The sequence below is a fragment of the Triturus cristatus genome, chromosome 11 (genome assembly GCF_964204655.1).
Source record: "Triturus cristatus chromosome 11, aTriCri1.1, whole genome shotgun sequence".
Classification (NCBI taxonomy): domain Eukaryota; kingdom Metazoa; phylum Chordata; class Amphibia; order Caudata; family Salamandridae; genus Triturus; species Triturus cristatus.
The window spans coordinates 316,569,374-316,594,934 of NC_140594.1; the positions used below are offsets into that span (position 1 = coordinate 316,569,374).

General features: G+C 46.0%; 1 protein-coding gene across 1 annotated transcript in view; it reads right to left on the reverse strand.

Moving 5' to 3' along the window:
• FBXO21 (F-box protein 21) overlaps positions 1 to 25,561 on the reverse strand; it is a 177,034-nt gene that overhangs the window by 110,591 nt on the left and 40,882 nt on the right. The gene's annotated exons all lie outside the window — the stretch shown is intronic.

Sequence of the window (25,561 nt, forward strand, 5' to 3'; positions counted from 1 at the left end):
ATCAATTGAAAGCAATAATGTATTTTTATTTGCACACAATTTATCAAATTAAAAATAAACATAGCACATGGTTAGGATAAGTATTTTGGTGTGGGTACTGCATTTTATCAAAATGTACTTGAATTTAATTTAGTTATATAATGTAGTTACCAATAATGTAATAGTTTAAATTAAATTGTGCAAACAGATAAAATGAATTTAATGTAAAATATTTACATATAATGAAACACAAAAACTATAGATTTATCATAGTTTAGAGATACCATGAAGATTAGCAAGGTGATAGAAAGGGTATATTTTATTTAATTAAAAATAGTGTAATAGAAGCTAAAATATAAGACATTAATTAATGAAAAGAGGCAATGCTGTGGTTAAGCAACAGTGACAAGGTTACACAGATTGAGGTGGTGTAGAGACAGTGGCTATTAGAATTATATTAATAGTCCGACAGTAATGGAACTAGAGGTAAAATTGTAAAAGCAACTATAAAACAGGTAAAAGAAGAGATGTAATGCCATGATTACTTACTGATAATCTATATTACTCTTAATCGTACTCGTCCTTGTCACAGGTCTTCATTGTGAGGCGAGTGCCACCTCCAAGACAGAAAATGCGAGTTGAAAAGTGAGAATGCAAGCATCACTCATCCTTTCTTTGTGCCATAAATGGTGCTGACATTTCCGGCATTCTCCTCTAATATTCAAGCCAAACACAAGTGAGGAGGGGGGGTTGGTTGGTCCATAAGGAAAGTCAACAAGAGGAGTAGGATTAAGAGTAATGAAGGTTATTGGTAAGTTATCAGGTCATTACCTGTATGACCTTCTTCTTCAGACCAGTATTAAATACTCCAGAAAGCTTTTTGAAAGAATGAGAACCACTGGAAGTCACAGACTATGCAAACGACATGACAGAGGAGAGGCATGAGAAAGGAAGGTGAACAAAAAGTACCTGCAAAGAAGAATTACACGGGACCAAAAAGATAACTGTCAAACAAGAGCTAGGAAACAAGTGTGGCAGGTAAACCGTGCTAACAGTGAGGGACACACAATCCCACAGACCCAGAAAGCAGACAGCACTGCTATCCATATACCTACTACATAGTTATTTCACAACAGAGTGCCCAGAACCCCAAGAGGCCCAATAAAAGTAAGGGCAAACAATAAGTGCCCAAGCGCCACAAAGAGGACCCTGGTTGTTGAGGAATGGATATGTACTGAAATCCAGGAGTGCACATGCCATCAATCTCGTGAAGAGCAATACTGGACAGATTCATCAAGACCTGAGCATGTGGCAGCAAACAACGAGTTCCCCAAAGGAAGAAGAGGCTGCTGAACCCCTACCCCACCCAGCTGACGCACCGGTACAGGTTGAAAGAAAAGAGGGAACGGAAAGCGCGGATGAAAATGAAATCCAGGATAACCATAGGCCAAAAATCCAGCCATGTGGTGGAAAGGGAAAGTGGAGCAGGACGGCCCGTGAAGAACCTCCGCTAAGGGAGAAGAATCTCTATCTGCAACCAGAAGCCACGCAGGACAAAATAAAAACCAAGGAAGATGGTCAAGAGCATCTGATGGCAAAATCGAGCAGCAGTGTAATACACAGGCCAAGACAAAAAGTAACCAAGGGCAGGTCATTCAGAGATATGCAAGGCAGCTCAACCAGTTGCTCTTTTACCCAAGATGGAAAGGGAAGGAGAAAGACCATTTAGGCAACCAGCCGCCCTCATCACAGGACAGTGAATGAGAAACCAAGAGTGTACAAGTACAAAGCAGTCAACACAGCATCCACATGCAACACAGCAAGGGGGATGCAGTAAAGAATAGAATAGAATAGAACTAACTCACTGGAGGAACAGTCACTTTCCTGTCTTGAACCAAACACTGCAACCCTGAGTCAGCTATCCTGTTGCTCACAATGACTTGGAGGAGAAGACTATGTCTTGGACTCAGGTAGTCCAGCTTGCTACTAATACAAAGACAGAGAGGGCAAGCCCACGGCCCAGCTCTTAAAGTGCCCAAAGAATCCACTAGAAGGTGCAGAGTCCCAGGAAGGAAAGGTTGATCACTCAAGCCAACCACACCTGCCAATGATCAGTCCTGAAACCTGTAGGATGCCAGCCCAACCAGAGAATAGCAGAGGAACAGAATGAAGCCAAGTAGCACAATGTGCACCAGGTTCAAGCAGCAACTATGACCTGTCAGGAAAACAAGGACCTCGACCACAGGCAAAGCATTAATAGAATGTTGAGAATAACACTTGACCCTAGAAGATCAACTTCAAGACCAACATATGCAATGCCATGAAGCACGCATGATCACCAGAAATCACCAAAAAACACAGAGGATCCAGCTTCAAAAATGGCACCACGAAAATAGTCCCCCAAACAATTTTGGCAGACATCAACAGGCTGATACAGGGAACAAAATAAAAATAGAATTGTAGCCCAAGCCAGCCCAACAACAAAGGGCACTCAAGTGCCAGAAAAGCCCAGTGAAGATGGGAAACAATAGGTGCATAGGAGGAACCTTGACTGACTTTGCACTGTGAGCGGTCAAAGGCTTAGTGAATGGGACGATCAAATGAGCACCGGTCATGCAGCCCTCGCCGGAAAGGGATAAGTGGGAAGAAAGCACCAGGCAGAGGAAAGCAGATGGAAGCATTATGGATCAGAGCGCCCCTTTCAAGAACTAAGGAAACCCCTTTCAATAACTAAGGAAACTGTTTAGAACACCATGAAAGCAATGCGCAAAAGATGCAGACACCCACCTTTCAAAAAAAGGTCAACATAAAATCAAGTGTAACAGGGAGCCCGCCATAAAGTTGAAGGCAGGTATGCAAGAAGACCACCTGAGAAGAACAGGGAAGGAATATACAAGCCACAGAAGTAGAAACACATAAGTAAGACAGACATCCATCTTAAGGGGAAACAAAGCCTCAATGCAATTAAACAAGCAAAGGCCACTTTTGGTTTGCTGATGCCTGTTTAAACCCTTTAGAAGTGTTACTGTTAATATCAAGATAACGTGGGAATAAATGTTCTTCGGCAAGTCACCTTATTACTAATGCAGATCACATAATAGTGACAGACCGAGTACCTCACACCAGCTGAGGCTTAAAGTCTATAAGCTGCATTGTAAAAGTAATTTACTGCAAGATGTAGAATCAGAATGCACATGCAATCTGTAACAAATCAGTTGCTCATAGAACATCTGTACTGAAATTCATATCGTCTTGGCCACTCTACGAGCTGACCAAAACTTGGACTTTAGACTATTTGTAAATGTTGCTTGGCTACTGAGGAGTACCAATACTAAGACAGACTTACCGAAAAAAAATATCCAACATTCTAGCACTATCACCAGGAGAGTAGGGAATTGCAATATTGCACTCTTCAATTCAACTAAAAACTCACTTAGTAGCAAAATTACAAGTAACAGTAGTGCCTAACAAAGATAAGTGTAGCAGTACTTCCTAACAAAGATAAGTAAGAACAAAATAAAAACAGGGTTAACAGGGATGAGGACGGTAATGAGTTGAAGGATTGTGCTTCCATTCATGAAATCATTCTCAGATTCTCTAATTATCTTTACAATGAAGATAGGGCTGAATGTGACATATGTTCTTGGAAAAATCAAGGGAATTATCTTATACGTTTTGAGCCACCATCTCTTAAAGGGAAAGAATAGGAATCTCTTGCATGACCCAAAGTTCTTGCGTAGGCGGATGACATTCTATGGTCACTTCTGCACTCAATACTGCCACACGTACAAAAGAAGCATTAGCAAAATATTTAAAATCCCTCACTGAGGATACATTTCTTTCTTTGCTATCCATGTTTGTATATATGTTTAGGGCTATTAGATTTTACTTCAAAAGGTTGCAGCCTATTAGAACTTCCTCTATGCAGAAGCTGAAACAAGCAAATGGGAAGTATTACCAGTTTAGAATGGCTGTTTCAGCAGAGAGTCTAACTACCTGATTTCAGGGGGTATTACTTGGCCAAACTTCGAGAAGCGTAATTACAGTAACAAGCTAATTTCCGTACTAGGTAATTCACAGGAATTCTCTACTTAGATTTAACCACGCAAACTTCTTCAAGCAGATCAAGGTGAAGACAGTTGTTGCTCTCATTTCAGGCAAGAATGATATTGCCACTCTTTCAGGATGTATGATGTATTATATGAAATTGCTATTTGAGAAAAATGCAATATTTTAGTTAGACACCAAAGACAAACTAGCCTGAAATAGGATACTGAGCATACTGACCAATCTGCATGATTTTCTAGGAATTTGGGCCTTTGTGTAGTCTTAGTGGAACTACTTTGTGTACATAGTTTCAGGTGAAAAGATACTTTGAAGCCAACTTTCCTGGGCTTTTCGAGCTACAGCATCATCCCTTTGGCATAGCATTTTTAAGCCCGCTTTCAATAACCGGCTAATATTAAAAACTTCGGGATAGGAGCCAAACTTATGAGGTAAAAATTGTTACTGGTGTGAAGAATTTGGCATTTTGCCCTCTACTGATCAAGGCTTTCCTGAAACTGTTACTTTAAGTCTCCAGTTGCTCCACACCCTGCCTAGACTCTATTATAGTTCAAGGTAAACATGTAGAAAATGCTTAAAGAGATCATGAACATGCATTTTATTTATTTATTTTACACAGTTTTATATAGGGCGAACTTGACCCGAATTGGGTATCAGAGCGCTTTACATAGTACTGGTTGCATTACATGAGGACACTTTTTTTTTTTTATTATTATTTTTTAGACACGAGTGATGCTGTCCTCATGAAACAGTCCTCATGTTTTGGCACTTACAAAATGCCCTCCAATTTGGAATTTTGGGAGAGGAAATAAAAAAAATGTATTTGATTTGTGAAACAACTTTCGATGAAACCACATTTTTTGGTGGGATTTGAGTGCCAACATTATTTACCCTAACAAGAACCCACTTACTCAACTACGTGACAGTTGACTGCTGCTCGCTCAGGTGTGGCTCACTGAAAACCCCTGTTGTTGATCTTTTGAATCTAGGAATAATTTACTGCTTTTAATTCATGCATCAATCCTAAATAAAAGAAAACAGCCTTGGATTGGTCAGTGACCATCTCCGTGACTACATATGACACAGGGTATAACTTATTCAGCAATATATATATTTTTAGAATGTTGTTCCATCTCGCTTCTGATTGTGGATATTAGAGCTTATATGATCTGGTTTGTTTTTTGTAGTTTTGCATGCTGTACCCACTCCATTTTATTTGGCTTTATATGTTGCATGTTATTTACTTCTGTCAGATCTCAATAAAATGGTTTATTTGGTGCAAAACTGTCATGCTTGATGATATGCCCCCTACAGGGATACATGCACATGTAACCTAAGCTAAGACACATACACATCTACATTAGTCTTCTGTGCATTTTTCAGAGCTCTGAGGCAACTGCAGGAGTCCTGCCTCAGGCATTTTGTTACCGCAACCGTTTTTGAAGAAGAGTTTGGATTAAATATTAAGTTTGCCCAGAGGTAGGGGGCAAGATTAACAGTAAAGAATGGATATGTGCTTATATTATCTATTATTGAGACCCAGCAACCTTAAGCTGTAAGTTACTGTGGCAGCTATGCCTTACTCCAGTCCCAACAGTTGTATGTGGTTTCATAGAAAAACAATTTCATGGAATACCATTATTGAGAAACCATTTCACCTAAACTGTCTAATTGAAATTTTCAGAATGAATGGCATTCACCGTTTTGTAGAAACCAATTCATAGAATGTCTTTTTGTTGGATATTGTCTTATGCATGCTTATTATTTTTTTTTTATAACCAATTTTATTGAGGTTAGTGAAAAGAAAATACAGCACAACAATTCATCACAGTTATGATGCAGCAATATCAGTATTGTCATTTGCTAACAGCGCACGTAAGGCCCAGGCCGGACCTAGGTTTCTGGCCCAGTAGCAGAAATCTCCTAATTGACCTGACCCAGCCATTTGCCCCTCACCCGACCATGTCTGTTCGGACATCCCCTGGCCTCGTACAATGTTTTCTCTTGTGCTGCACACCAGTCTACGCCCCTGCACCATTTAGCTATGATGTGTGGGGAGGGACTTTTCCAGGCAGCAGCTATGTCCAGTTTTGCCATAATGATGGATGGCTGTGCCCAAAAAGGATTTGTCTGCTCGGGATCCATCTAGACCGTCCATGACACCCAGGAGTAAGTTCAGGGGGTTACAGGGCACCACCCAGCCCAGGACTTCAGTCAATTCCGACACCAGTGTCTCCCAATACAGGATGCGATGGGGACATACCCATACCATGTGGAAGAAATCTGCTGGGTCTGACCCGCAGCGTGTGCAGGATGGGGTAGCTAGAAGACCAGCCTGGTGGAGGCAACTAGGAGTAAGGTATGCACAGAGGAGGTAGTATAGCTGGACTACTCAGAGCCGGGCTGAAATAGTGACGGTTTTGGGAGCCATTAGGGCGTCACACTAGTCCTCCTCCTTCAAGAGGCACAACCAAGCCTCCCATCGATGTCTAAGCGGGTCAAGTGTAATTGGACTGCTGTTGGAGTGTGACCGGTAGATCCGTAACACCCCCCCCCCCCCCCCCCCACCCTCCAAGATTTCCCATCATGATCTGGGCCTCCAAGGGACTGAACTTCGGGATTGTGGTACCTGTTGGGATGTGCAAGGTGAGGGCATGCCAGAGCTGCAGGTACTTGTAGAAATGGGACGAGTGAAGGGAATAGGCAGTCTGCAAGTCTTGGAAGGAGCGTATATAGTCTCCCATCCACACGCCCCCTAATTGCGAGATATCAATAAGATCCCATTTCCTGAAGCCATCCAGCGCCCGACCTCTGTGTGCCTCGCGCAGTGCCAGAGGGGTGTCTGTTGTGGGAGTCTGGTGTTCCAGCATGTGTAGTGCAGGGAAGCGTGCCATGCCAGTAAGATCCCTCGGGTCACCGTGGGGAGTGCAGCAGGTATCGGGTCACCATATAGCATTGCTTGGACCCGGGCCAGCCCCAGCCCCTCCAACTCAACCTGGTAGGCCGGGTCAGATCATGCACCATTGAACCAATCGTGCAGGACTAGCAGGCGGGTAGCGAGGTAGTAGCAGTAGAGGTTGGTAATGCTTATACTTCCATAAAAAGGCGGGAATTGGGGGGCGTGGCCAGGCAAGATCATCGAGGAGACGTGAATCGCCTTGGCTAAGGCGGCCCAGCGCTGATCCCAAGGCTTAAAACCGAGTGTAATCGATCCCAAACAGGAGCGGAGCCCGAGGGAGCCCATGTAGTGACAGCTGATCTGGGTGAGCAGCATTAAAAGCAAAGCTTGCTCCGTGTTTGGAGCCGATGGTGTGGAGCGACCTGGTCCGCAAGATGGCGACAGCACCCGGGACACTGGGTGCCTGTCGGGGCGGACGCCGCTCCTCGTGAGCAGCGATACAGATGCCTTCTGAGGGGCAAGGAAAGTAGCGATGAGAAGCAGGGGTACAGTGAGTGTGCTATGATGTAAATGCGAGTCCGACAGCACCCTCCTGCATCCTTCTGACCGCGGCCAACAGCAGACACAGTCTGCCAATGCGAGCCCCCCCACGAAACAGGTTAGCTGGTATGGTAAATTTGAGTTAAAGTGAGCTATTGGGGCCTGGAGGGCTAAGAAGACAGAGGTGAATCTCAGAAGAGCCCTGCCTGATTCCAAAATGGCACCCAGACATGACATGCCTGACCCTGACATGGCGCCCACCGTATAGCAGAGGAGCAGCAAGCAAGGGGGAAGCTAGTGCCCTCACTGGACAGCCCACCTACAGGAGTGCCCAGGAATGTTCAGGGCCACCGACTAACGACAAGTGAGCGAGTGGAACCTTCGACGCAAGCAGAAAAGAAGGATGCCTACTACTGACTCCGCAGGTACTGACCACCAGTAGTAGAGTAGTGAGCAAGTCTATCCCTTTTGGAGGAGAAAGAGCCCCCCCCAACCCGCGGGTGCGATACCCAAGAGGGCGGGACACTTATGTAGCTCCTCTACACTTGGAAGGAGACGGCGAAGGGGCTGCACCTATGCCACCGAAAAAAGGCACTGCCAAGGAGTCCAGTCATTTCACTACGGCAGAGAAGAAAGCGCCGCAAGAGCGAAATGATGACGTTGCGACCATGGCTCTCACCAAGGAAGATCTAATCACCTCTCTCAGGGATTTCAAGGCAGAGCTCCGCTCAGAGATCAAGGTAGACCTTAAGGGCTCCATGGATCAACTGAAAGCTGATCTCTCGGAGAGGATGGCGACACTCCAGCAAGATCTGGACTCTGTGGGCACACGTGTACTGGAGGTCACGGGGCAAGCTCAGAATCTAGATAAAAGGCTGTCGGCCTTTTGCAAGAGCTGCACACTCAATTACAATCAGCACTGTTAAAGGCCGAAGACCTTGAAAACAGAGCACGAAGAGACAGCATCAGAATTAAAGACCTGGAGGAGGGGTGGAGGACCCAGACCTGGAGGGGTTTCTTGAAGGTCTCTTCGCTGAAATCCTGGGCGCAAACCAGAAGAAGATAAAGATTGAGCGGGCCCATCGAGCAGGACCCCAGCTCAATGGAGTGGCGTGACACACGCACAACGTTCTGGTAAAGCTTCACTCCTTTAAAGTAAAGGAGGCCATCTTGCTGGCGGCCAGGAAGCAGAATGAGATTGCTTTCCAAGGATACCGCTGCTCTCTCTACCAGGATCTGGCGCCCTCAACTCTTCTTAGAAGGCAGCAATTTCGACCTCTCACCACGAAATTAAGAGCGGACAAAATTAAATACAGATGGACTTACCTGTTTGGCCTGGTCTTTGAGTTAAATGGTAAAATGAAGCATGTTACGGAGCTAGAGGAAGGTCTGAGACTCATGGGGCTCCCACCGGGGTCAGAGGATCCTATGGGAGGCCCCTCCAAGGGGAAAGAGAACAATAAGTCTTCGCAGTGGCAAGTGAGTTTGAAGGGTCGCCACTCCAAGAACTAGAAGTATCCCATCTGGACTGCCTGGTAATGTTTATCTGAGGGGGGGGAATTCGACAGGGAGTATAAAAGCTACAGTATGGCGCACTTGCTCTGGGGTTTTAGAAGGGTCGGGTGATGAGTTTAATATCTCTGTGAACACCTAGTCTCGTACTCCGCAAACATATAAGAAGCTGTGGGCGATTGATGTTTGATTTCGAAGCTCAGCCTTGGGCCAGGATCTGGCCCAGACGCCCTACAGCATGAACCCTATTGCCCAGGACTCTACGGCCGAGGGAGCACTGGCTCCCCGGCACAGGTTCTGGTTAATCAGTTTTGGTAACTGGTGGGGGTGTGGGAAGGGGGTTGGAGGACGAAATTTGGTCTCTTAGGGTCCATGGGTACGCAGCTTCATTGGCTTAAAAAGCGTTGTCAGGATGTGAAGGAACCATGTCTTTGCCCTTAGTATTTGAACGTGGAGGGAAGGTGAGTTTGTGGTTGAAAGTCCAGCCTGTGCAGGAGGGGGTCAAATTGGAACTATGTCGATCGCAATAGCTTCCTGGAACGTAAAGGGCTTAAATTCACCACTTAAAGGGCAAAAAGTCTCGCAATATCTATCGGATCACTCCTTTGAAGTGGTTGCCCTGCAGGAAACACACTTCAAGCAGGAGGAGGAGCTACGGTTGCACCACAAAAGTTGCGAAACAAAAGTTATGCTTAAGCACAGGGGGTAGCCTTACTCTTTCACATTTCCACCAAATTTCAAACTGAAGCCATAAAGTCTGATAAGGAGGGGAGGATTATCATGGTAAAGGGCTTGCTGAAAGGAAGGCTGTGTACGTTCATATCGGCATATGCACCTAATACGGGGCAGTAAGCCTTCCTGTCTTCCCTGCTTAGTATGCTGAGGGGTTGTGCTGAAGGCTCGATATTGCTGATGAGGGGTTTCAACCTCGCGTGGCAGACAGACAAGGATAGCACCTTTCCACACAGAGCACCCACAGGCAGTTTTCCTAAAACTGTTAAACACTCTATACAAGCTTTGGGTTTACGAGATGCATGGTGACACGCGCACCCGGACACCAAAGACTACTCTTTCTTCTCTCATGTACACCAAATGTACCAGAGATTGGATTATATTTTTATACGTCAGGGATTACTGAGGTCCCAAGATGCAAAAATCCTACCGCTCTCTATGTCTGACCATAGCCTAGTTGCGATTAGCGTTAATTGGGGACAGAGCGCCTCCAGGACACCATGATGGTACTTTTCAGTCTCCCTGATGAGAGACAAATTAATGCTGTGGTACTGTAAAATTTAGAACCATGTGGGCAGCGGGGTCCTACCATGCCGATTTTGGTATCAGTGAACCGCAAATGAGTAACGCGGTATGCATGAGTGTTTTCGTCATGTTTTACCGATGAATCCACCGTGTATACGATACTATATATCGTGCCCTCGGGTTCCATTTTAGAGCGGTATCCATTTTGTGGTTGCCCTCACATAGGCTGTGCACGAAGGCCATGCTTAGGCCTAAAGGACACGTACACCTTCTGGTGACTTCTTTGTGACCTGTGCAAACTGACTACAATGCCCGAGATCATTCATGTCCGGCCGGTCCCTTTTACTGCGGCCAAATGGGATTAGCATCTGGGCTTGACACATCATAAAGTCGTTCTTCCCACACGAACCCGGACTAATCTCCTTCACACCTAACTCTGTTTCCTACTTTATGACCTACTTTACGAGGAGGAGGTGCCGAAATTATGTGGGGGCTGCTGATATCTGATGAGTGTTCTGAGCCTCGATGGGTAAATACATGTGATCTGAACGAGCTGAAATGTGGGATTATCATCATGACTTTACTGTTTCTTTGAAGCGAAAAAATGTGAATGACCACTTGTAAAATAGGGGCGGTGTTGCCCAGAGCGTAATTTTGTGTATATAAGTAAAGACTGGTTTTTGGTTCGAGAGCAGTCTCCTGAGAACATACACCGTGTTGTACTTCTCGGATACCTGTGATTGGTCTGCAGGCAATAAAATACAATCTTTGACTTCACCTAGAAGACTCTGTGTTTCTGTAGTCTGAAACAGGAAGAACTCGAAGTCTTTGGGTGTGTCCCCTGGCACCGCTGGGTTGGTTCTGCAAAACCCAGTACTTCAGTTGGCGCCCAACGTCGGGCTATTTCAGTGGTACCGGTCCAAGCCAGAGGTTCGTGAGGAGCTTCGTGTGAAAATTCTGGAGGAAGGCCGCCACTTCATCAACCCCTGCATGTCGACGTGGTCCGAAAGTCTTTACTGCGAGGTTCTCCGAGTCCCGGCGGCTACAAAGGACTGCTGCCTGACCTGTTTTGGACCCTTGATGATTTGGTAAAGCGAAACGATTTAACGAGTCTTCTGGTGACGTCATCGATACCTCAGTTAAGTATAAGTGGAGCGTCTCCCAGTTTCTTGGTTTGGTTCTTAGTTTGGTATCCCTTTGGGATCGCTTTGATTTGGAACTTGCAAGTGCCAAAGCCGAAGGACTCGTGTATTCACGAGACTATCGTATTCGATAATCCTTTGAAGTTTGAAACTAGACTAGTGAGCGAAGATGCCTGGTTCTAGTATATTTGGAAATTTGTTTTGTTTGGGTTGTAATAGGGACTCCCGATTAGAGGATTCGTGTCCGGTTCCTCCAATTGGAACTCCAACTTATGAACTTTATGTAAAACATGGCGTGGGCCCCATTGCGTATAATGAAGTATGGATCCGATACACCAGGAAGGATGGTGTTTTAAAATGGCCCCAAAATGGTAGTTTCGACACAGAAATCCTAGATAACTTAGAAGTTAAAATATTTAAGAAGAAAGCCCGGCCGGCGATGTTTGATTCTTTCCGCCTATGGCGAAAGGAAGCCAAACAGAAAGAAATTAAATTAGCAAAGAAAAACAAAAGAGAGAAAGGTATGTCGATAATGCAAGCCGCTTTGCAGTTTAAAGATAATGAGGACGAGCAAATGAATGAGCAGTTGCGTAGGCAACGTGAGTTAGTAATTGATAAATGTTACCCAGTTTTGCCGCCCCTTCAGCAGGACACGTCAAAAGAAAAGGAGAAAGACTCCCTAATGTCACATTTGCTGAGTTCGCCACCTCCTTATGTGCAGAGTGCTACAGCGCCTCCGCAACCCTTAAATGTACAGCCTGTAGCTAATGCACCGCAAGCCTTCCCGCAGCCGCCGGCTCTTCCTCAGCCGGCTCCTATGCCTACGGCGCACCCCTATCAAGGGCCGCCGGTTTCGCTGCCTATCTCTTCTGCGCTTCCTGCAACTTTACCTAGTCCATCAGCTGCCTCCCTTGGCGCTCTTCCTGATACGACCCCTGTACCTGTATCTGCACCCGTTTTTCTCCCCTCTGTCTTTCCCCCTGTTCTTGCCTCAACTTCACCCTCTACACAACAACGAATGGCTAGTGCGGTCACTAGTTTTTTATCGCCCCTCTTTGGGTCATCTAGTACGACCCCTGGTCCACAAAGTAAGCAGTTACGTAGTCAAATACCTGGTCCGAGAGAGAAAGAAGAACTGGATCGCATGGCACGTAGATGGATTGTTTATCCTTCTAGATATGATGTAGAGTCTGTTGTGAATGTTTTTCATCAATGGGAAGCACCACAACAAAGATACGTCTTCGAGAAAATGTGTGAATTCCTCTGTGAGGAATTGGAAGATCATGGTTTAGACTTAAGCCCGCAGGAGTTGTGTCGAGTAAGGTTTGAATTTGGAAAAGGCGCGATTGTGGGTTCTGATGTTGAGAAAGCAGTAGCGACATTGCTGTCTTTCAGGAATGGGGATTGTCATCAGTCGTTGTTTGAACAGGAATTCCCTGTAGGGAAACAGGTAAAAGCGCGCCAATACCCGATCCGTGAGGTTCCTCCAGTTTGGAGACCTGGTGATGCTGCTGCTAATCCACCTGTTCAGCCATATTTTCAGCGTGTTTGGGTACATGTTCCCTGGAAGCGATCAGAAGTTTTAGCGCTTAAGCAGACGTTGCCTGACCCCCATAAAAACCCTGCAGGATATTATAAGGAGTTGTCACAGACTGCAGAATCGTGTGTCATGAACCTAGCTGACATAGATATGTTATTCGGGAATGTTATTCCGCAGCCTTTATGGGGAGTGATTCGTAATGCAGATCATGCTGCAGAACTAGGTGACACATGGGCTAATATCATTGCTACGGACACTGCACAAGTTGGTGGTGCAAAACCTGAGCCCTTAGTAGCAGAACTCCCTGGTAGAATTATTAACTACATGAAAACTTTAATGCCCGCGATGCGTGTGAATTGGGATAAATTATCCGCATGCAAACAAAAGAAAGATGAAACAGTGTCTGATTTCTTCACCAGATTTGAAGAGACATTTATCGACCACAGTGGTCAAGACATGAGTACAGAAGGTGGCCAACGGTTGTTTGTTGACAAATTTGTGCATAATTTGCTTCCCGAGTTGTGTAAGAAATTAAAAGATTCAGAGAGTTCTTGGGCTGTTTCCTCATCAGCGCAAATACTGGCTACTGCACAGTATTACGAAAATAGGGATAAAGATGAGAAAGATAGAGCAGACAAGAAAACAAAAGAGTTAAAGACGAAGGTTCTTTTACAGCAAGCTTACCCGCCACGTGGAGATCAGAATAACTATAAGCAAGGTCAGGGTAACTATCAACAACCCCAACAGTTTCAGAGTAATTTGCAAAGGTTTGGGTATTCCCAACCGCGTGTTCCTGTAGGTCCCAATCAATGTTCGTATTGCAAAGAAGAAGGTCATTTTAAGTATAGTTGTCCTAGATTGTTGCAGCGCACGAATAATGCTTATGGCACGAGAGGTAGAGGTGGTCAGCAAGCTCCTAGAGGTAGAGGACGTGGGAATGTTCCCCAGAACGCGCGTCCTCTTCCGCCTCAAAATACGATGAACAGTTTTGATCAGCAGGCCAATGTACCTGGTAGAACAACCCAATACTATAATAATGACTATTATGCAGAAGATGGAAATGCAGAAGGTAATGATTACTAGGATAGCCGTAGACAAAGAGAGGGAGTTGTTTCAGTACCAGTGGATCAGAGTGGACCGTATGTTAAGGTGACTACAGCGGGTGTGTCAGAGCCCTTTTTGTTGGATACTGGTGCTGCAAAAAGTTCAATTATACACTCAAAACTCCCTGGTGCACCTTTGTCTGGCGAAATGAATGTTTCAGTAGGTTTTTCCTGGCGCCCTGGTTAGAAATCCGATCTCTAGTCCTATGCCTCTTTCTGTTGGACCTTGCGAGTTGAAAGCACCCCTTATCCTAACGACAGGATGTGGTGAAAATCTGTTAGGATTGGATTTGTTAAAAAGATTGCATGCAACATTATATTGTTCCCCTCCGGGAGTACAACTTACACTGGGTAGGGAAGTGATTTCTCCCATGTATTTGTCGAAGAATAAACTGCCAGCTGAATTGTCGTCTCTTCCGGATGACATTTGGGCTACTGGTCCTAACGATGTGGGTCTCTTGGAAATACCGCCATATGTGGTCACTTTGAAAGCCAATGTTAAAGTGCCACGCATTCCTCAGTACAAGATCTCTAATGAAGGTGAGAAGGCGTTGTTAGCGATCATCTATGACTTGATTGAAAAGGATGTAATCAAAGAGACAAGAGGCAACGTTTGCAATAGTCCGGTTTTGCCGGTTTTAAAACGTACTGACCCTTCTCAGCCACCTGTTTACAGATTTGTGATCGATCTTAGAGAGGTCAATAAGATAGTTGTGTCACAGTTTCCAGTTGTCCCTGATATAACTGCCTTGTTAACTATGATCCCAGCCTCCGCTGCTTGGTTATCAGTAATCGATTTAAAGAATGCTTTCTTTAGCATCCCGATTGCAGAGGAGAGCAGGGATATTTTTGGTTTTAGTTTAGGAGGTCGCAGCTTCCGCTTTAAACGCGCTCCACAGGGCTACTGTGAAAGCCCATCAATATATAGTCAGGCTTTAAAAGCGCAGCTTGATGCTATTGTTTTACCTAGTGGTGCCACCCTTATTCAGTATGTTGACGATCTACTAATCGCCGCGGATACTGAGGAGATTTGTAACGAAGCAACATTATCATTGATGCGTCATTTGTCTGCCTTTCATCACAAAGTATCTCTCTCAAAATTGCAATACTGTCGACAAGAAGTGACCTACTTAGGTCATCTCTTGTCAAAGGAGGGAAGGAAACTGACCCCAGAAAGAATTCAGGCCATTGCACAATTGAGCGTGCCAAGAACACAGAGAGAAGTGCGTGCTTTCTTAGGTATTACTTCATACTGTAGGCAGTGGATGCCGAGTTTTTCTATGTTGGCAAAACCTTTGATAGCATTAACATGCAAAGATACACCGAATCCCGTCCCATGGTCTGAAGAGTGTCAGAAAAGTTTTTCGGAATTGCGTAAGGCATTATGTTCAGCTCCTGTGTTGGGTACCCCCGACTACAGTAAACCTTTTACATTGTATGTTCACGAGAAAGAAGGTTGTGCGTTGTCAGTGTTGACACAGTCTTTTGGAGACAGACAGCGTCCATGCGCATATTTTTCGTCGACTTTGGATCCAGTAGCTAAGGCATTGCCAAGTTGCTTGAGAGCCACAGCGGCAGCAGCTGTGTCTATTCGACAGTCTGCTGGGTTAGTAATGAATAACACATTGATTGTAATGGTTCCGCATGCAGTGGACACCTTGTTAAACAGAACCAAAACACAGCACTTAACTAGTGCTCGATTGTCAGGGTACGAGTTGACACTGCTAGCGAGTCATGTGCACATAAAGAGGTGCAACACGTTGAATCCAGCTACATTATTACCGATTTCAGCAGATACAGATGAGATTGAACAGCATGATTGTCTGTTCAGAACAGAAAAAGAAACAAAAGGGAGAGTGGATCTTAAAGATACTCCCCTGGTTGAGTGCGATGGTACTTTATGGGTGGATGGCTCGTGCTTCAAGCTTCCGAATGGTGATACGACTGCTGCATATGCTGTCACGACTTTGCACACGATTGTTGAAACTGCACGTATACCACATAATTCGGCTCAAGCAGCAGAATTAATTGCACTTACAAGAGCATGCGTGTTGTCGAAAGGAATGAAAGTGAACATATATACTGACAGTCAGTATGCCTTTGGCGTGGCCCATAGTTTTGGGCGCTTGTGGAAAGAACGTGGGTTCCTGACTTCGCATGGGACAAAGATTCAGAATGGTCAGTTGGTGAATGATCTCCTTGAATCACTGACCCTACCGTTACAAGTCGCGATTGCGAAATGTAGTGCACACAAGAAGGTTATTGATGATGTTGGTCGTGGTAATGCATTTGCTGATGAAATCGCGAAAGAAACAGCAAAGGATGTGACGAATCGAATGTACGTTACAGGCCCTGCAAGATGGGTTGGTGATGTTGGAATGTGTGAAGACACGATAGAGAGCGTGAAGTCCCTTCAAGCTGAAGCCACAGAGAAAGAATTGAGCATGTGGAGAGAAAGTAAGGGAAAATTGGATGAAAATGGTTGTTGGATTGATTTGTCAGAACACCGGCGATGGTTGTTACCTGATGCATATGTGCTTCCAGTGGTCACGATGGCACATGGAATGGCGCATATCAGTGTGAAAGGGATTTGTAAGTTGTTGGCTCCAGTATGGCAGAATTCTGGAATTCCCAAGTGTGCAGAGAATGTGGTCAAAAATTGCATGGTATGTTTGAAATACAATCCTGGTAGGGGAACCCCAACTCCAGCTGGTCATTTTGCGCCTCCAACGTATCCGTTCGAGGTTTTGCAGCTAGATTTCATCCACATGGAAAGGTGCAACAATTTGAAATATGTACTTGTTGTTGTTTGCGCTTTTTCAAGGTGGATAGAAGTTTATCCCCTAAAAGACAATACTGCGTTATCCACCGCTAAAGCCCTTGTCAAAGAATTTTTCCCTAGGTTTGGAATGCCAAGAATGGTATGGAGTGATAATGGGAGTGAATTTGTGGGACGAGTGATGAAGAATGTATGCGAAGGATTAGGTATTAAGCAGAAGTTCCACGCTGCAAATCACCCCCAATCAGCTGGACTAGTAGAATGCTACAATGGCACTTTGAAACTTAAGTTGGCTAAGATTCAGGCGAGTTCTGGTCTTAAATGGCCTGACGTTCTGCCCTTAGCACTCTTATCAACAAGAATGACTGTGCATTCACGAGTGGGACTTAGTCCCTACGAGATTGTTTTTGGCCGACCGGCCAATATATGGGGTGTGCCAAGACCGACAAAATTCAGCGAAATTGAACATCCGGTACTGCTTGATTATTTATATGAATTGACGGCTAAATTGCGTGTCTTACACCAACAGGTTCACGATACTCTGCCTCAGGTCTCTGAAGCTCCAGGACACCCTATCGATCCTGGCTCATGGGTGCTGATTAAATATTTTCAACGTACGAAAAATGATGAGCCCCGTTGGACCGGCCCTCACCTTGTCCTCCTCTCGACGAGATCAGCTGTCCGAGTGAAAGGGAAAAAGAATTGGATCCACGGCATACACTGCAAAAGAATCCCTTTGCCTCTACCGTATTACCGGAGGGTCCAGGAGGGTATCGCTGATTCTGAGACTGACACTGTGCCTCGTTTGGTGCCATTTAGCGATGCACACGTAAAAGGCACAACTTCAGAACGAGAAAACGACGATATCTTGCAAGAAACTGTGCCACCGTCAATTCGATTGGACACCACAGAGCCTGAACTCTTGTTCCAAGACCAGACAGTACCTGGCAGAAGTCGCTACAATTTGAGGCCAAGAACTATGGACAAATAATTATTTATTTTTTTTCTTTACTATTTTTGAAAGTGTAGCTCTCTCATCTGAGAAACTTTTTGATTTTTGTTTTTCGAACCACCATCCGGGTTCAGCTGCATGGTCGCGGTGCCAAGACTTTGGGGTACAAGCCGGAAAACGTTAGGTCAATGGTCTGGTTGGTCTAGGGCGTTCCCTGGACTGACAGGTGTACTCCTTAGCAGAAGGCACTCATCCGCCGCGAGCAGCACGATTAGAGGATGGATTTTTTCAAGATGGAGAGACCCGCTGAGAAGATAAATTTTAAGACCAGAATTTGTACAGTGATGAATAGCAAACGTTTTGTAATATTACGTCTGTTTATACTATTTGGAATGATGATGTTTTCTGTAGGTTGTGTATTATTGTCTTTTCAGGTGCCGTTTGCACCCACTATACAGCCCGTACCTCCTCCTACTGCTCCCTCACACTCTTTCCACCCTTTGCCTGAACACGAACAAGCTAGACGTTCTGAGTTTGTAAACAATTTGTTTATTCAACTCCTGCACCAGCACCAACTAGTCATGAATACAACAAATTGCTGGGTGTGTGGTTTGATGCCACATACCATTAATAAGGGTATCCCAGATCTAGTGCTGCCGTTTAGCTATAATGGGTCATCATGGGCATTCCAGACTATGTTTCTTTTTGCGCTCGAAACCTACTCCCCGCAACCACCGCGTTCCACTAGACCTAGCACGAACGATAAAGCCTTGATGAAAGGAGTTGCTGATATGAGCAGAGACATCGATGCATATTCATCTATTCCCAAGGATGAGTTGCAAGCTTATGTAGGTTGGAACGCGACGGGGTATAGCATTAGTCTGGGCGAGAAACAGCGTAAGAGTTCATCCCCAATTTGGGTCTTACCCCACATAGGTCGATTCTGTTTACAAGGCAATGGTCAGAATCCAAGAACTCAACTAGGGAAAAGTGACTGTACTGAAACGTACAGTTTTCCATCACAGTTTTTCCCTGCGTTTTTGGCTGCCAAGGGTACATACTTTGTTTGCAATGATCGAGCATATACATGGTTGCCCCCTGATTTCTCAGGCACGTGTTATGTTGCAAATTTGCTACCGCCGACATTTACTGCCGCCTCTGATTATCACAAGACCAGAGTTGTGAGAGGCGGTCAGGTAGCAGGAGACTTCTTCTTGGGTTTCCTGCCGTTTTGGGGACCAATGGTCAATAGTAGGAACCTGAGACAACTGACTCGTGTAGTGGAAACCACTGTTAATGTGACGGCTGGTGCCCTTGGTAACTTGACAGCTGAGCTCCAAGCGGATCACCTCATGACGTTGCAGAACCGCATGGTTCTAGATGTAATACTTGCAGACCGTGGTGGAGTATGTAAGGTCATCCAATCAGGCTGTTGTATTTTCATACCAGATAACGCTCCGACAGTCTATCAAGCCATCTCCAAACTGCATAAGATTTCTGAATCCATTCACGTGGATAAAGGAGATTGGTCGATTATGGGGTGGTTCTGGGGACTGATATCAGCTTGGGGATGGAAGATTCTAATAGTCATTGGGATGATCTTAGCCATTCTTTTCATGTTTTGTCTATGTATACAGTGTGCTCCTGTAATATGCAGCCTCTGTGTTACATCATGTGTAAGGAAACCTGCATCAAGGGACGAGCTAAGCAATAGGATGATGCTACAGCAACATCTCCATGACTTTATGGATATAGACCTGGACTCAGATTAGTATGAGTATAGTTATTGCCTATGTAAGGGCAAAAGGAGGGTCTGTGGTACTGTAAAATTTAGAACCATGTGGGCAGCGGGGTCCTCCCATGCCGATTTTGGTATCAGTGAACCGCAAATGAGTAACGCGGTATGCATGAGTGTTTTCGTCATGTTTTACCGATGAATTCACCGTGTATACGATACTATATATCGTGCCCTCGGGTTCCATTTTAGAGCGGTATCCATTTTGTGGTTGCCCTCACATAGGCTGTGCACGAAGGCCATGCTTAGGCCTAAAGGACACGTACACCTTCTGGTGACTTCTTTGTGACCTGTGCAAACTGACTCCAATGCCCGAGATCATTCATGTCCGGCCGGTCCCTTTTACTGCGGCCAAATGGGATTAGCATCTGGGCTTGACACATCATAAAGTCGTTCTTCCCACACGAACCCGGACTAATCTCCTTCACACCTGACACTGTTTCCTACTTTATGGCCTACTTTACGAGGAGGAGGTGCCGAAATTATGTGGGGGCTGCTGATATCTGATGAGTGTTCTGAGCCTCGCTGGGTAAATACTTGTGATCTGAACGAGCTGAAATGATTATCATCATGACTTTACTGTTTCTTTGAAGCGAAAATATGTGAATGACCACTTGTAAAATAGGGGCGGTGTTGCCCAGAGCGTAATTTTGTGTATATAAGTAAAGACTGGTTTTTGGTTCGAGAGCAGTCTCCTGAGAACATTCACCGTGTTGTACTTCTCGGATACCTGTGATTGGTCTGCAGCCAATAAAATACGATCTTTGACTTCACCTAGAAGACTCTGTGTTTCTGTAGTCTGAAACAGGAAGAACTCGAAGTCTTTGGGTGTGTCCCCTGGCACCGCTGGGTTGGTTCTGAAAAACCCAGTACTTCAATGCGGGGGAACCTGCGAGGGGCTATCACAGAATTCTTCCTTCTGAATCAACCGCAGGATACTCCCCCCCAGAATAACTGAGACGTGTTCAAGGCGGTCATACGGGTGAAGTGTTTGGAACTTAATTCAGTGCTAAATAAACAGAGGGCTAGAGAAAGGGAAGCTCTGGAGGTGGAACTAGAGGCAGCTGAGAAAGTTCACAAACAGAACCCGACTCGCCCCTCACAGTGCAAACGACATGCCTTACGGGGGAGGCTAACATCTTAATACTCCAATAGAGCCAAGTAAACCCTCTTGCTGTTGCGTCAGGTCTCCTATACACAGGGCAACAAGATAGGCTCTCTTCTCGCTCGACAGTTAGGGGAGAAGAGGGAAAGAGAATGAATATTGGATCCCAGGGGAACACTAATAAATACAGACACCAACAAGGCCACAGTCTTCGGGGAGTTTTACAAAGAGCTGTATACTAGGGAATATCTCGATGAGGCGGCACAGCGCCACTACTTACAATCGCTTGAGCTTCCACAGGTCCTCCCCGTCTTGCAATGACATTCTTAATGCCCCCATCATGGAGGAGGAGGTGGGAAAGGCGATTGTGGCACTTAAACCAAACAAATCTCCTGGGCCGGACGACGTAACATTCACCCCGGACGTCATCCCTCAACTTACGAAAGTATTTAATGCAACGGCGAAAGACTTTGCAATCCATGGCGGAGGCCGTTATTCCTGTCATTTATAAACCCGGGAAAAACCCACAAAGTTGTGCCTCATACAGACTCATAGCGCTCTTGAACCTGGACGCCAAACTATATTCCTCAATCTTGGCAGCGAGGCTGGAAGATCGCCTGCCTAGTCTAGTCCACCCTGATTAATCTGGCTTTATAAAGGGCAGACAGACCCACAACAACATCTGTAGGATCCTACATGTGATCGAAAAAGCATCCAAATTCAAGATACCAGCAGTGTTGGTGGGTCTGGATGCTGAGAAGGCTTTTGACGGGTGGACTGGGCATTTCTCTTTCTCACACTAGAGCACTTTGGGTTCGGCAAGCTGTTTATTGATATGGTCAGGGCGAACTACGTGCTTCCCAGCTCTAGCGTCCAGGTCAATGGGACCGCATTAGCTTTCTTCCCCCTAGAAATGGGGATAAGACAGGAATGCCCGCGCTCACCTTTACTCTTTTGCTTTGAGCATCGAACTCTTGGCGCTTCGAGTCAGAGCAGCAGCAGATATCCGGGGGATTCCCTTTGGGGGCGAGGAACATAAGATATCCCTCTTCGCGGACGATGTGCTGTTATCCCTCACTTCCCCTGCACAATCACTACAAACACTACAAAGGGAATTGGTGGAATTTGAGATAGCATTGGACTTTAAAATAAACTTGTTGAAGTCTTTTATCCTGAATCTCACACTTCCATTGGGCGAATCTACCAGCCTTAGGGAACTCACCTCGCTCCAATGGGCCAAGCAGTCATTGAACTATCTGGGTGTCCATCTAATTCCAAGAATAGAAGACTTATTTAAAGCTAACTACCTCCCAACCTTTGCTGCAAATTCAACAGAATCTCAAACGTTGGACGCCGCTGTTCATATCCTGGTTGGGTTGTAGCCATGCTAACAAAATGACTGTTCTGCCCAAAATTTTATATCTATTCCAGGCCTTACCGATAGACCTGGAGAGGGGATTTTTGCCCAGATTACGCACCCCAATTACTAGTTTCATCTGGCAAAAAGGCAGAGTGCGTATCCCATTCCACACACTACGACATCGGAGAAGCGAGGTAAGAGTGGCACTTTCCATTTCGAGCTATATTTTAAAGCGGCCCAGTTAAGAATCCTGACAGAATAGTCCAAAAGAGAATCTGAAAAGCACTGGCTCCACATGGACAGGGCAATTGTGGGTATAACAATTTGGGATTTAATTTGGAAACCTAAGTGCGATAGACCGCCAAATGCATATCTGAGCACCCCCACACGCGCTACACTCAAGGTATGGGATGAGGTGTCTAGAACCTGAGATAGGTCCTCATTCCCCTCACCATACACACCGATCCATTTTAACCCGGCATTCGCCCCGGCGCTTCACAAGGGGCCCTTCGATGCCTGGAAGGACGGAGTGTGCCTGCTGCTCTCTGACCTTTTTCATAATTACGATATTTTAACGTTTGATTGTTGTAAGAGATTTTAAGGTTCCACCAAGTGAACACTTTCATTACCTAGAGCTAAAACATTGGGCACTACAACCCCAGGTGCGGGAGGCTGCTACATGAGAGAAGACCCTGATAGAGAAATTTGTGCAGAGGGTGGGTGATATTCTTTTTATACAATCTTCTCAGTACCACACATGCCCTGAGACCCCGATACATGCATGCATGGGATCAATGGGCGGGGAGAGAGATATCTGAAGCAGAGTAGAAGCGCCTGTGGAGGGAGGTGGTCAAGGATAACCATTCAATAGACCAGAGTGAGGCACACTATAGGATCCACATTGACTGGTACTTACATCCGACCAAACTAAAAAAATTATTCCCAGAGACTTCGGACATGTGATGGAGGGGCTGCTGTCTCTTATGAAATTTCTCTTATATTTGGTCGGATTGCCCGACGATACGTCCTATTTGGGAGGAAATCCTATCACATATGAAGGACATACTGGGATACCCTATTCCAACAACATGGACGGGGCCCTACTGGGCCTGAGGGGCCCAGAGCTAGAGCACCAAACCAGGGCAGATAGAGCTATCATGGGGGCATGTTTAGGAGGTGCCAAGATAACGATTGCGGCGGCCTGGAAAAAAAAGACAGTGCCGGCCCTCTCACAGTGGCATTCGCACCTCTGGAGGATTCTGACCATAGAAAGGATGGCAGACATCTTCAGGGATGAATATAAACATTTCGAAAATAAATGGGGCCCACTGGTCGCCTATCTGACAAAAGGCCTTCCCATGGCAGTCTGCCCACCTTCACTACATGACATGCACCTGTTTCAGTTTTAGCCTTGGCTCAAGGGAACATCCGGCTGGACCAGGCAATCACCGGTAAAATGCAAAAAGTCGATGGACATATATATCTGACCCAGAGACCACTGTTCGCAAGTTTCGTAATCGTCCTTCATTTTTTTTTTATAGAGAGTTGGGATAGGGTGGGGGACATGATGGTTTGGGACTGTTTGACACATCTATTATGGAACATAATATGAGCAGACACACTGATAAAGAGTTAGGCTGATCCCGCAATGTGAGAAACTGAAATACCATTAGATTGTTGATTTAACAGGGGATTAGTACTCTCTTCCTGTTAATGTGGTTTCAGCTATCATGTATTTTGTTAAAATGCTCAATAAAAAGAACTTTGAAGAAAAGAAAAAGGTGGGATTTGGCAGTGGGCCAGGGCCATTCGAGGCCTCAAATTTACCCAAAGAAAGGCAGTGGCCAGGCTATCCAGCTCCTTGAACCAACTACGCAGGAGGGGGAACGGGAGGTTTTGGATTACGTATAGGATCATTTTAAACAGAGTTATCCTCCCCAAAGGGTTCAGCGGAAGGGCCTAGCATCTGCGGAGGTCCGCCCTGACCTTCCTAATCAGTGGCGTGATGTTGAGTGATCATGTCAAGTCTGGGAGTAGCGAGACCCAGATACCCAGGTACTTGAACGGTGTATCGGGATGGTAGATTGCCAATCGAAGCAGTCTCTTGAAATGTGGAGGGGGACCTGGGTTGACTTAGTGGGGTTCAGTCTCAGACCAGACACCCGCTCAAAAGAGGGTCAGCTAAGAAGAGCAGGAAATCGTCCGCATAAAGGGCGATCCGGTCCTCGTGCGAGCCACTTCACTTCACACCCTGGATGTGCTCGTCGGCCGAATGAGGCACGCCAGTGGCTTCGTCACCAAGGCGAAAAGGAGGGGCGAAAGTGGACCGTCTCGTTCCTCTTCCGATCGTGAACAGGTCCGACAGGACCCAGTTAATAAGCAGTGGGTCAGGAGTAGTGGACTCGGACCAACCATGGGAAATGGGGGCCCAGGCCTGCTGCAGCAAGCATGTCTACCAGATACAGTCAGTGGACCGTATCGAAGGCCTTTTCGAAGTCAACGAGCAGGAGTGCCAGATATGGAGAGAACAAATGTTGGGGGGCCTTGGCCAAGTGGAGGCGTCGCAGGCAGTACTACGCGAAGGCATAAAACCGCACTGGTCTGGGTGGACGAGCCTGCCGAGAACCGGTCTTAGCCATTGGGCTAGGATAGTTGCGTATATTTTCATTTCTGTGTTGATTAGAGATATTGGGCGATAATCAGAGCAGGAAGGCAAGGGGGGCTGCGTCTTGGGGATGACTACCACGGTTGCCATGTCTGTTTCAGGTGGGAACCTCCCTGTCTTTGCCACCTTGGCATAGAGGTTGTGGCGGTGGGGGATAAGTATGTCTCGGTATGAGGCGTAATACTATTGCGGGAAGCATTCTGGCCCAGGTGTCTTTCCCGGCAGCTACAAGGGAGATTGCCTCCCCTATTTCTTCTTTTGTGATAGGGAGATCCAAGCTAGCCACTTCTGATTCGTGCAGTTGGGGAAGTTGGATTGTTTCCAGCTCCGACAATACCAGGGCATCTGGACGGGCTGGCGAGTAAAGCTGGGAGTAGTAGTCGGCGAAGGCCTGGGCTATAGAGACTGGGATATAACGAGTGACACCTGTTAGATCTTGGATCTCAGGGACTATACGGTTCACCATTGGGTACGAAGCCAGCCTTTGAAGTATTCTCCCGTTCTTGTGCTCCCATCCATATATGCGGGCGACCGAGGACCTCATAGCAGCTTTGCTGAGTCCAGCGAAAGTTGCTTAATTTCATCTCTCAGGAGCGAGAGCTGTCTCTAACCTTTTCGCCTACTGCTGAGGGTGAGGCCTGCTCCAGGCAGGCCGCCTGGGCCTCGAGGAGGGTAAGCCGGCTGTCCTGCACCTGTTGCTTGGCCTTAAGCTGGCCCCTGGCCAAGCAGCTAAAGGTTGCCTTCCCAACCTCCCAAAGGGTGCCCGAGGAGGGGACCGTGTTTTGGTTAGCTAGGAAGTACTGCCGGAGTTCATCTCCGATCGCCTTCCGAAATTCGCCATCTTGGAGGAGCCAAGCATTCAGTCTCC